Source organism: Amphiura filiformis, chromosome 2 (assembly GCF_039555335.1).
Source record: "Amphiura filiformis chromosome 2, Afil_fr2py, whole genome shotgun sequence".
Taxonomy (NCBI): domain Eukaryota; kingdom Metazoa; phylum Echinodermata; class Ophiuroidea; order Amphilepidida; family Amphiuridae; genus Amphiura; species Amphiura filiformis.
In genome coordinates, this window is record NC_092629.1 from 4,505,664 (window position 1) to 4,518,537 (window position 12,874).

Here is a 12,874-nt window from a genome sequence, read left to right on the forward strand (position 1 = left end):
AAATCGATCGTTTCCAACTGGTTCAGTGCTCTCTGTGTTCGAAACCACAATATTAAATGATCACAACATAAAGTCAAGTCAATTAAACCATGCGTGAATAAGTTACCTAAGTATGACGTATGGCTAATCGATACCATTGATTACAGGGATTGATTTTCTTTACCAGTTAAATGCTACGTAGCTGGTCAATGTCCTGAGGGTGTTTTTAAAATGTAAGATATTTTCCCTAATATTAAAACTAATATAATGAATGCAGCAATTAATATTGCCTATTGTTTTAATAGGCCTACACTCAAAGTGTATGACGGATAATGTACTTGTGCAAATGCATTCGTCAAGATAATTGCACTTGCCATGGAGTTATTGCATTTAGCTTTCGAGCCATCGGCTCTCAAGCTAAATGCAATAACTCCATGGCAAGTGCGATTATCTTGACGAATGCATTGCACTCAGTTCATTATCCTTATCATAATGTGACGTGGTAATTATGATGTTGAACATCCATGACAACAATAACCATGGTTGCAATGTCAAAAGCAATAGCCAACTGGATGACCAGGACATGTGATGCGGTAACTATGATGTTGAGTATCTTTGACAACAATAACCATGGTTGCAATGTCAAGAGTAATAGCCATCTGGATGACCAGGACATGTGATGTCGTAAATATGGCATTGTGTGTCCATGGCAACAATAACCATGGTTGCAATGTCAAGAGTAATAGCCATCTGGATGACCAGGACATGTGATGTCGTAAATATGGCATTGTGTGTCCATGGCAACAATAACCATGGTTGCAATGTCAAGAGTAATAGCCATCTGGATGACCAGGACATGTGATGTGTTAACTTTGACAATCCATGAGTATTCATTGCAGCAAGAACTATGGTTGTAATGGCAGGAAATAACAGCTTATCTCAGGATATCCAACAGGATGGCCAGGATATGTGATGCGGTAACTATGGCAATTATACGCATCCATGGCAATAATGACCATGGTTGTGATGGTTGTAAACAACAGCTTTCCTGAGGATAGTAGGATTACTGTACAAGTGATGCTGTAACTATGACATTAAAAGTATACATGGCCAAGAGAACTGCAATGTCAAAAACAATAGCCAACTGGATGACCAGGATATGTGATGCGGTAACAGTGGCGTAGATTTCTTTTTGACATTTGTGGGGATGGGGTTTAAAAAAATTCTTGAAGTTTAGTGAATGCAGCGCCTTTCGGCAACAGAACAAGCTTATGGTAGAAATGCGCGCGAAAAATTTTGCCATTTTGAAGCCAAATTGTTGAAATACTGTGCAAAAGTGCAATAAATTCGCCCGAATTTTTCGGGGCTAAAATGGCCAAATATGAGGTTAATTTGGTCAGAAACCCACATACAGGCATCAACATTGGGGGGGGGGATGATTGTATGGACCATCCCCCCTGGCAAAATATTGGGGGGATTTATCCCCCCAGGATCTACGTCTATGTGTGGCATTGATGTAAACATCAAGATAGCCAATTCGATCGATTCACAATACAATGCTCCACCAGCGTTTGATGGAGAGAGGCCAAAATACGCAGTGCATCATGGGAGGTCAATAATTGGACTTGCAAAAGCAACCGCTGGTGGCGCATCATATTATGAATCGCAAGAATTGGGTTATATGATCTGAAATCCACCCCCCCCCCAGACTTAAGGGCTTAATCTTCCACACAGGGAGTGTGAATTTCAAATGGGGTTACCTGAATGGGTGATTCCATTTGAAATCTTCACCCCTTGTGTGTGAGATTATTGCATGTCTTATAGGTGGTGTAAGTGGCCCATTGCAACTACTGATGTGGTAATAAATAACATTAACCATGGTGAATTCGGAACAGTGTGTCAAAGACATACTAAAGTTCATGGGCTGTTTAAAGATTAAGATGAACACTTTCACAAAGTTAACTGTGCAATATTTTTGGATGCATTTGCGATCATTCAAGCATACTGTGTTATACAGACAAAGTAAACACATCCCAAAAAGTAATTACCCCCCCCCCCCCATTATTATGAGGCAATTATCTCAAAATCAATGCACCCTATTTTAAAACTGAAAGAGCAAAAAGAAACCCATCTTAGTTATGCAAAATTTGATACCTCATTTGTCTGGATAAGTCAAATTTGTAGCCATGGTGATACCTTGGAAGAAAAAAGATGCAGAATCAAACATTGCACTATACATTTTCTACATGACTGGTAAAGGATGACCTGCGGTGACCAGTGATAAATAGGCACTCAGCAGCAAAAGCAACAGTTTCAATAGGTTTAGGTGCAACTTTTAAATCAACATCTTTTTCATTCAAAGGGTCACCATGGCAACACATTTTGCGCTATTAAGACAAATGAGGTATCAAAATTTGCAGAACACAACTGGTATGTATTTGCTGTTTCAGTTTTAAAATTTGATGCTTAAAGATTTTGAGTTATTGTCTCGTAATGAAGGGGGTAGTTACTTTTTGGGATATGTTTATATATTGGTGAGCAATCGATAGCCTTGATTCCAGCCCATGTCCACTTGAAAACTGGATTTTGTTGAAAATTCAGTTTAATTTTACACAAACAAAACAAAACTTCCAAAATAAGCACCATGCCTGTTTTGGAAGTTTTGTTTAGAATTCCAGAATCTTCCACACTTTTTCCACTTTTGGATGAAGATCATTTGATGTGGAATGACTTTGGTGAATACTAGTATTACAAAATGTTCCCCAAGGAGTGTAGTTTTCATGTGGAATAGCCCATTTTTTATGCTTATCAAGACTTATATGTAAATATGTGTAATACTTAAAACTTTTTTGTATTTTGTAATAACTTTAAATCAGTGATTTATTCAAAGAGATTATACCCGAGGATTACCAACTCAAAATTGCCGGGTGTGTAAAGATGTGGTAAATCTGCCATTTTAGTTTACTGCACACGGAGGACAAATATTGTACCTTCGCCGTTTTTCAGCAAGAGTTTGAAAATGAAAGGAAATTTACGTCTTTGAGCGTTTAAGGCTTGCCTACTCAACACTTAGCATGAACTTTTGGCACAATGCATTACACACAAACAACAATACACTTTGGATCAAAAGTTTGCCGGGCACACATCGATATTATCCAGAGGCATACTATGTAACATGTAGACTTGGCAAAGTCGATACTCTTTGAGAAGATACCTTACACTTCCCATAATGCATTTGCAGCGTTTCTCCCATTTTAATATCTTGTACAGATCTGCTATCTAGTGCAACATGGGTCGAAAGGGATGAAATGTACCTCAATGAACAGAGCATTGCAAAATATGTTTATTTCTTGACTATCGACCCATGTTTAACCAGTCTATTCTCAAAATGAAAACAAAAGGAACCTGTACAAAGTAATGGGAGTGTCATTTGATGGAATGAGGTGATATATCATGCTGCAAAGGATTATGGGAAGAGTAAGATGTCTTCCCTGCTTTGGTTCTACCTCATTGGTTTTATTGTACTTTTCTTTGAATAAAAGTGAAAAATACTGAAAGAATTATTGCTTTCTCATGTTGTGTGTTAAGATACCAGTATAGGCATATTGGTAGCTGGAGAGAGGTTATTTTTATATCTCCACTGAAGGTATGTTTCCTAGTTGTCCATCTGACCATCATTCTGTCTGTCCAAGGTAGCATTCAAATTCCAGTAGGTTTTCAAATCAAAATATGTTAATGTGGTAGCTCATTTGCATAAATTTCATTCCATCTGATTGTTCTGAACTGTTAAGGTGTATAGTGATGTGACAGGGTAGCAATTGTCTGTCTACAAAATTGTATGTATCGCAAAATATGCTGATTTGGTAGTTCATTAGCAAAAAAAAATGTATTGTATAGCCCAGGTATAGATGGCCTTTTCAAAAATGAAATGTACATCACACAGGTGTATTTTATAACTCATCCACAGTCTGTTAATTAAACACCTGCAAACTAATGGTATATTCCAGTTGAAATCCATACCCCCCCCACATGGAAGACATAACCTTAATCTACACAGAAGTATGAATTTTAAATGGGTATTACCCATTTTTACTCCCTGTGTGAGAGATTACGGTCATGTCTTCCATAAGGGTTGTAGGAATTTCAACTGGAATAGCCCATTCGTAGCTGGACTGAGGTAATATACTTGAATTGATTGAAATCCAAAACAGTACGTAATTTGAAATTTATTACTTTTGCTCTTTTTTCTTTGGCTTGTTTGCCTTTTATATTCTCTGAACATGCTGAATAGCTCTTCAAACAATTCTCTGAATATAGAGAATAATATATTCTCTGAATATGAAGAGTTTTGTTTCAAACCCCTTACATCCACTTGACCAATTTTGAGAACACATCAAAAAATCACTGATATTTGGGGGTTTGCAATAAAAACAGTTTTTGGCAGGATGCTTGGGTAGAATGAGTATCCCGCCAAAAACTGCTTTTGTTGAAAACTCCCTTATATCAATGATTTTTTGATGTGTTCTCGAAATAGGGCAAGTGGATGTAAGAGGTTTTGTAACAAAGCTTTTCATATAGCTTGATTCAAAATCAATCGACTTCAGTAACAAGAATGGGTCCTTTTGCATGCATACAGCTACAAAAAAATCTGCAGAATTCAAAATCTGGGTTGGTTGTGCCTGTAGAACAAGGTTATTTTTTTGTCCCATAATAGTTATAATGCCTCGTCATGATTTATCACATCATCATTATCATGACACAGTCTGTTAATTAAACACCTGCAAACTACAGGGCTATTCCAGTTGAAATCCTTACACCCCCTGTGGAAGACAATCTTATTCAGCAGTCCTAGTGAAGGTGTAAAAATTAAAATTCTTTATAAATTGCCTAAACGGGGAGGATAAGTCCTAAAAATAGTTATTAGGTACTTTTGCTATGGAAAATTGGGCAAAAAACAAGGAAAACAAACAGCAGTATGGACAAAGTTGAAACCCCATTCAAAAACATGTAGCTAATTTCTCTGCTTACAGAAATTACAGATTCAGGCAAAATCATGACTCATCTTTAATACACAACTTTCAGCTTAATCATTATCAAAATTTTTTTGATTTTTCCCCACAAAATGTTATATTTTACTGTCATATATATATAGCCCTTTTAATTTTGAGTCAAACAAATTGAGGTAAAATACAGAAAATTGTTATTGTTTCCAGTGCCTATGTTGCCAATGCGTGTCGCTCCGTCAATCATGACCCGGGTCGGTCCTGTATGCGACATATGTACAGTGTTATGAACATATCACTAATGCGTTTTACTAAAAAAATTTAACCCACCTACTCAGCAAACACAAAAATGTTCTTAAAACTTGAATTCAAAACGTTTTAATAACAGGTTATAAAGGTCATGGATACATTTTAAAATGTTAGAGTAAAAGATTTTGGGTAAACGTTTTTGCATGATAGTTTGTCAACGGGGGTAGATTCCAAATGGAGTCACCCATTCAGGTAACCCATTTGAAATTCACACTCCCTGTTTGATTCGAGCAGTGAAGACCACTCAAAATAATAAATTGACATCACCATTATTAACATATAAACTGAGCTCAAAAAGAAACTTATATTTTTTTACAAATTGTGAATCACATGGTCATATCTTAAAATACTGTCAATGAAAATGAACCAAAATTACACACAGGATTACTTTAATACTCTACTCAAAACACATGTCAGTAACCAAGCAGTTGTCCAACTGACACAACAGCAAAATACACTGTCATGGGACAGCTTCCTGGACTTCCTCCACTTTCATTGCCCAACATTTGACACACAGCACAAAAATTCTGTGAGAATGCACACAAGATCCTTGCACAGATGATAAAATGGTGCTGCTTTCTGATTTTCATACACTTTTTCTTGAAACAGGGCTGGGCTGTGAATGTGGACCAGGAAGCTGTTCCATGTCAGTGCATTTTGCTGGTGTGTCAGTTGGATAACTGCTTGGTTACTAACATGTGTTAAGAGTAGAGTATTGAAGTAAACCTGTGTGCAATTAAGGTTCAATTTGGTGGACAGGATTTCAAGATATGACCTTGTGAAAAATTATAAGTAAATTTCTTTTTGAGCTCAGTTTATATTAAATCATGGCCACATGTTCCATCCCTTCATCCAATTCAGTTGTAATTAATAATAATGCTTTAGACACCACAGAGTATTAGAGATAAATTTAAGGCATATTCAGAGATTTGCTGTATAATTTGTCTGACTGAATCACCAAAGGATTGAATGTGGGGTTTAGAGCCAGTGGGGGCAGTGTCCTCCCCCCTCATCATTGCCGGTGGTTCATCTTAAGCCGTCGGTAGATGACGGACAATGGCCAAAAAAATTGGAGGCAAACAATCTACAATTTTGTTTGTGCCAGGTGAAGAAAGAAAGTACATGTCACTCAAATACTTCAAATATTGTTTGTGACCTTTGCCTTGCCACATTGAATGATACTGATATTTAAATGTAAAAACGAATGATTTAAGTTTGGAAAAAAATTACCCTCCCCTACACACTTTTTAGATTTTCGAGGAGCGCACTGGGCAAAAAAATTGGATCAACAATTCACAACTTCCGTCAGCAAATGTTTTTCCGTCGGTTGATTAACAAGCTGTGTGGCCCCGGTTACAAAAAACCTGGCTATGCCACTGTTTAGAGCAAGAAAGCCATATGTGACACAATCTGGTCCATGGGGGAAAATGCGGCAAATTTGAAACTGAGAAAAAGGTAAATATAGGGAGTAAAAACAATGAAATACATAAGAAAATAGACATCAAAAAACTTCAAAAACTCCAAAGCTGCAAAAATCTGAATTTGTATTAATATTAGGGTGTTATGGAATGGCAAATCACTGAATAGGCTTGCAAGTTGTAATTAATAATGGTACAGACAGACACTGCAAAAGAGTTGACAATTAATATTGGGCTATTCCATTGGAAATCCATACACCCTTTATGGAAAACATGACTTTAATCTTCTGCAAAGGGAGTGTGAATTTCAAATGTGATTACCTCCCTGAATGGGTGGATCCATTTGAAATCTTCACTCCCTGTGTGGGAGATTATGGTTTCATAGGGGGTGTATGGCTTTCAACTGGAATAGCCCATTAATAATAACACCAACAGGATCAACACCTGCATACAAATTAATACAACTCCTTAGTTGTTGGAAAAACTGATTTCCTGTTACAGAAGGGAATTCTAATAAATTGTGATCAATTATTCTGTTAAGGCAGTAGCACAAACAATATGGGGCATTCCCAGCAAACGCAGAGATGTTTTTAAAATGTTTTTGAAATAATTGTGGCGCGATCAAGCAAAATCAGTCTGAAGTCGGACATATTCAATTTTCAGTTTCTTATAGGGTTTGTAAATATTAGGGCATTGCTATCTACTGAAGATATCCCATTAATATTAGGACCTTGCTATCTACTGAAGATAGCACATTAATATTAGGGCATTGCTATCTACTGAAGATAGCACATTAATATTAGGACACTGCTATCTACTGAAGATAGCCCATTAATATTAGGACATTGCTGTCTACTGAAGATAGCACATTAATATTAGGGCATTGCTATCTACTGAAGATAGCACATTAATATTAGGGTATTACTATCTACTGAAGATAGCACATTATTATTTGGGCATTGCTATCTACTGAAGATAGCACATTATTATTAGGGCATTGCTATCTACTGAAGATAGCACATTAATATTAGAGCATTGCTATCTGCTGAAGATAACACATTAATATTCGGGCATTGCTATCTACTGAAGATAGCACATTAATATTAGAGCATTGCTATCTGCTGAAGATAACACATTAATATTCGAGCATTGCTATCTACTGAAGATAGGACATTAATATTAGGGTATTACTATCTACTGAAGATAGCACATTATTATTAGGGCATTGCTATCTACTGAAGATAGCACATTATTAGGGCATTGCTATCTACTGAAGATAGCACATTAATATTAGAGCATTGCTATCTACTGAAGATAACACATTAATATTCGGGCATTGCTATCTACTGAAGATAGCACATTAATATTAATATTAGGGCATTGCTATCTACTGAAGATAGCACATTAATATTAGGGCATTGCTATCTACTGCAGATAGCACATTATTATTATTAGGGCATTGCTATCTACTGAAGATAGCACATTATTATTAGGGCATTGCTATCTACTGAAGATAGCACATTAATATTAGAGCATTGCTATCTACTGAAGATTACACATTAATATTTGGGCATTGCTATATACTGAAGATAGCACATTAATATTAGGGCATTGCTATCTACTAAAGATAGCACATTAATATTAGAGCATTGCTATCTACTGAAGATAGCACATTAATATTAGGGCATTGCTATCTACTGAAGATAGCACATTAATATTAGAGCATTGCTATCTACTGAAGATAGGGCATTAATATTAGGGTATTGCTATCTACTGAAGATAACACATTAATATTCGGGCATTGCTATCTACTGAAGATAGCACATTAAAATTAGAGCATTGCTATCTACTGAAGATAACACATTAATGAGGGCATTGCTATCTACTGAAGATAACACATTAATGAGGGCATTGCTATCTACTGGAGATAGCACATTAATATTAGGGCATTGCTATCTACTGAAGATAGCACATTAATGAGGGCATTGCTATCTACTGAAGATAGCACATTAATATTAGAGCATTGCTATCTACTGAAGATAGGACATTAATATTAGGGTATTGCTATCTACTGAAGATAACACATTAATATTAGGGCATTGCTATCTGCTGAAGATAGCACATTAATATTAGGGCATTGCTATCTACTGAAGATAGCACATTATTATTATTAGGGCATTGCTATCTACTGAATATAGCACATTGTTATTAGGGCATTGCTATCTACTGAAGATAGCACATTAATATTAGAGCATTGCTATCTACTGAAGATTACACATTAATATTCGGGCATTGCTATATACTGAAGATAGCACATTAATATTAGGGCATTGCTATCTACTGAAGATAGCACATTAATATTAGAGCATTGCTATCTACTGAAGATAGCACATTAATATTAGGGCATTGCTATCTACTGAAGATAGCACATTAATATTAGAGCATTGCTATCTACTGAAGATAGGGCATTAATATTAGGGTATTGCTATCTACTGAAGATAACACATTAATATTCGGGCATTGCTATCTACTGAAGATAGCACATTAATATTAGAGCATTGCTATCTACTGAAGATAACACATTAATGAGGGCATTGCTATCTACTGAAGATAACACATTAATGAGGGCATTGCTATCTACTGGAGATAGCACATTAATATTAGGGCATTGCTATCTACTGAAGATAGCACATTAATGAGGGCATTGCTATCTACTGAAGATAGCACATTAATATTAGAGCATTGCTATCTACTGAAGATAGGACATTAATATTAGGGTATTGCTATCTACTGAAGATAACACATTAATATTCGGGCATTGCTATCTACTGAAGATAGCACATTAATATTAGAGCATTGCTATCTACTGAAGATAACACATTAATATTCGAGCATTGCTATCTAGTGAAGATAGGACATTAATATTAGGGTATTACTATCTACTGAAGATAGCACATTAATATTATGGCATTGCTATCTACTGAAGATAGCACATTATTATTAGGGCATTGCTATCTACTGAAGATAGCACATTATTAGGGCATTGCTATCTACTGAAGATAACACATTAATATTCGGGCATTGCTATCTACTGAAGATAGCACATTAATATTAGGGCATTGCTATCTACTGAAGATAGCACATTAATATTAGGGCATTGCTATCTACTGAAGATAGCACATTATTATTATTAGGGCATTGCTATCTACTGAAGATAGCACATTATTATTAGGGTATTGCTATCTACTGAAGATAGCACATTAATATTAGAGCATTGCTATCTACTGAAGATTACACATTAATATTCGGGCATTGCTATATACTGAAGATAGCACATTAATATTAGGGCATTGCTATCTACTGAAGATAGCACATTAATATTAGAGCATTGCTATCTACTGAAGATAGCACATTAATATTAGGGCATTGCTATCTACTGAAGATAGCACATTAATATTAGAGCATTGCTATCTACTGAAGATAGGGCATTAATATTAGGGTATTGCTATCTACTGAAGATAACACATTAATGAGGGCATTGCTATCTACTGGAGATAGCACATTAATATTAGGGCATTGCTATCTACTGAAGATAGCACATTAATGAGGGCATTGCTATCTACTGAAGATAGCACATTAATATTAGAGCATTGCTATCTACTGAAAATAACACATTAATATTAGGGCATTGCTATCTGCTGAAGATAGCACATTAATATTAGGGCATTGCTATATACTGAAGATAGCACATTAATATTAGGGCATTGCTATCTACTGAAGATAGCACATTAATATTAGAGCATTGCTATCTACTGAAGATAGCACATTAATATTAGAGCATTGCTATCTACTGAAGATAGGGCATTAATATTAGGGAGGGCATTGCTATCTACTGGAGATAGCACATTAATATTAGGGCATTGCTATCTACTGAAAAATAGCACGTTAATGAGGGCATTGCTATCTACTGAAGATAGCACATTAATATTAGAGCATTGCTATCTACTGAAGATAACACATTAATATTAGGGCATTGCTATCTGCTGAAGATAGCACATTAATATTAGGGCATTGCTATATACTGAAGATAGCACATTAATATTAGGGCATTGCTATCTACTGAAGATAGCACATTAATATTAGAGCATTGCTATCTACTGAAGATAGCACATTAATATTAGGGCATTGCTATCTACTGAAGATAGCACATTAATATTAGAGCATTGCTATCTACTGAAGATAGGGCATTAATATTAGGGTATTGCTATCTACTGAAGATAACACATTAATATTCGGGCATTGCTATCTACTGAAGATAGCACATTAATATTAGAGCATTGCTATCTACTGAAGATAACACATTAATGAGGGCATTGCTATCTACTGAAGATAACACATTAATGAGGGCATTGCTATCTACTGGAGATAGCACATTAATATTAGGGCATTGCTATCTACTGAAGATAGCACATTAATGAGGGCATTGCTATCTACTGAAGATAGCACATTAATATTAGAGCATTGCTATCTACTGAAGATAGGACATTAATATTAGGGTATTGCTATCTACTGAAGATAACACATTAATATTCGGGCATTGCTATCTACTGAAGATAGCACATTAATATTAGAGCATTGCTATCTACTGAAGATAGGACATTAATATTAGGGTATTGCTATCTACTGAAGATAACACATTAATATTCGGGCATTGCTATCTACTGAAGATAGCACATTAATATATTAGAGCATTGCTATCTACTGAAGATAGCACATTAATGAGGGCATTGCTATCTACTGAAGATAACACATTAATGAGGGCATTGCTATCTACTGAAGATAACACATTAATGAGGGCATTGCTATCTACTGGAGATAGCACATTAATATTAGGGCATTGCTATCTACTGAAGATAGCACATTAATATTAGAGCATTGCTATCTACTGAAGATAGCACATTAATGAGGGCATTGCTATCTACTGAAGATAGCACATTATTATTAGGGCATTGCTATCTGCTGAAGATAACACATTAATGAGGGCATTGCTATCTACTGGAGATAGCACATTAAAGGGGCATTTCGTGATCCACAGCCTCATCCCCCCACTTTTCTCAAAAAAAGTTGAGATTTTTATATCGCTGGAAACCTCTGGCTACATAATGTTTATGTACAAAATATCTCTTGCAGATTTATTTGTTTAGCTAAGATATCGTGTAATTTGAATTTCGTTCTGGTGCACCAGAACGAAATTACAACGCATTGTCTATGGAGCAGTGTAATACACATAATCATGCGTAACTCGCAAACGCAAAATTGGAATCAACTGAAATTTTGGGAATAGGCTTTTTTCGTGGATATGTACTGAAACATGTCATAAAAAGAGGATGATAGAATCACGAAATCCTCCTTTAATATTTGGGCTACCAAATCACAGGTTTGGGCTTGGCAACCCTGGCCATGTAGATTGACATGGACTTGGGTTTAAGAGAACCCTTTAAAATTTGTATCAATAGCTTCAAGTGGCCACAATAGGATTCACAAAGTCAAGTGACTTTAAAAGAAATGAACACACTAATTTATAACGATCAGCTGCTTTTTTAAAAATATAAAAGGCAGCAAATTTGAAATTGAGATAAAGGCAAAAATATGTTGTAAAAAACAATAAAATACATAAGAAAATAGACATTAAGAAACTTCATAATTTTAGAACCAAGTATGCTAGACCTTTGGTGTTTTCAATATATGGTAATGTTTGTATAAGGTAATAGTTATAGTAACTCAATTTTCAAAAATGCCTCGTTTGGCCCCCATGGACCAGATTGTGTCACATTTACCTCTTGTTCTTTAAGAGACTTATGTTTGTCATTATCTCAAAATGTGACCCATCATATTGAAACATGGCGTTGTCGGAAACCCACATTTAAAGATAATAAAGAAAATGTGCCCCCCAAAATAAAGAAAATAATAAGAAATTTGAACTGTATTTGTCACATAAAATTGTCATTCTATGTGTGATATTAATGAAAGAGGTGCCATTTTAAAGCTTTAAAACAGTCCTTGAATTTGGTGATGAAATCTACAAGTTCATTTTTGATGACAACTGCCGTGTTTCGATGTGATGGGTCACAAATAAGGTTTACAGTTCAGCATTATAAATGAGGG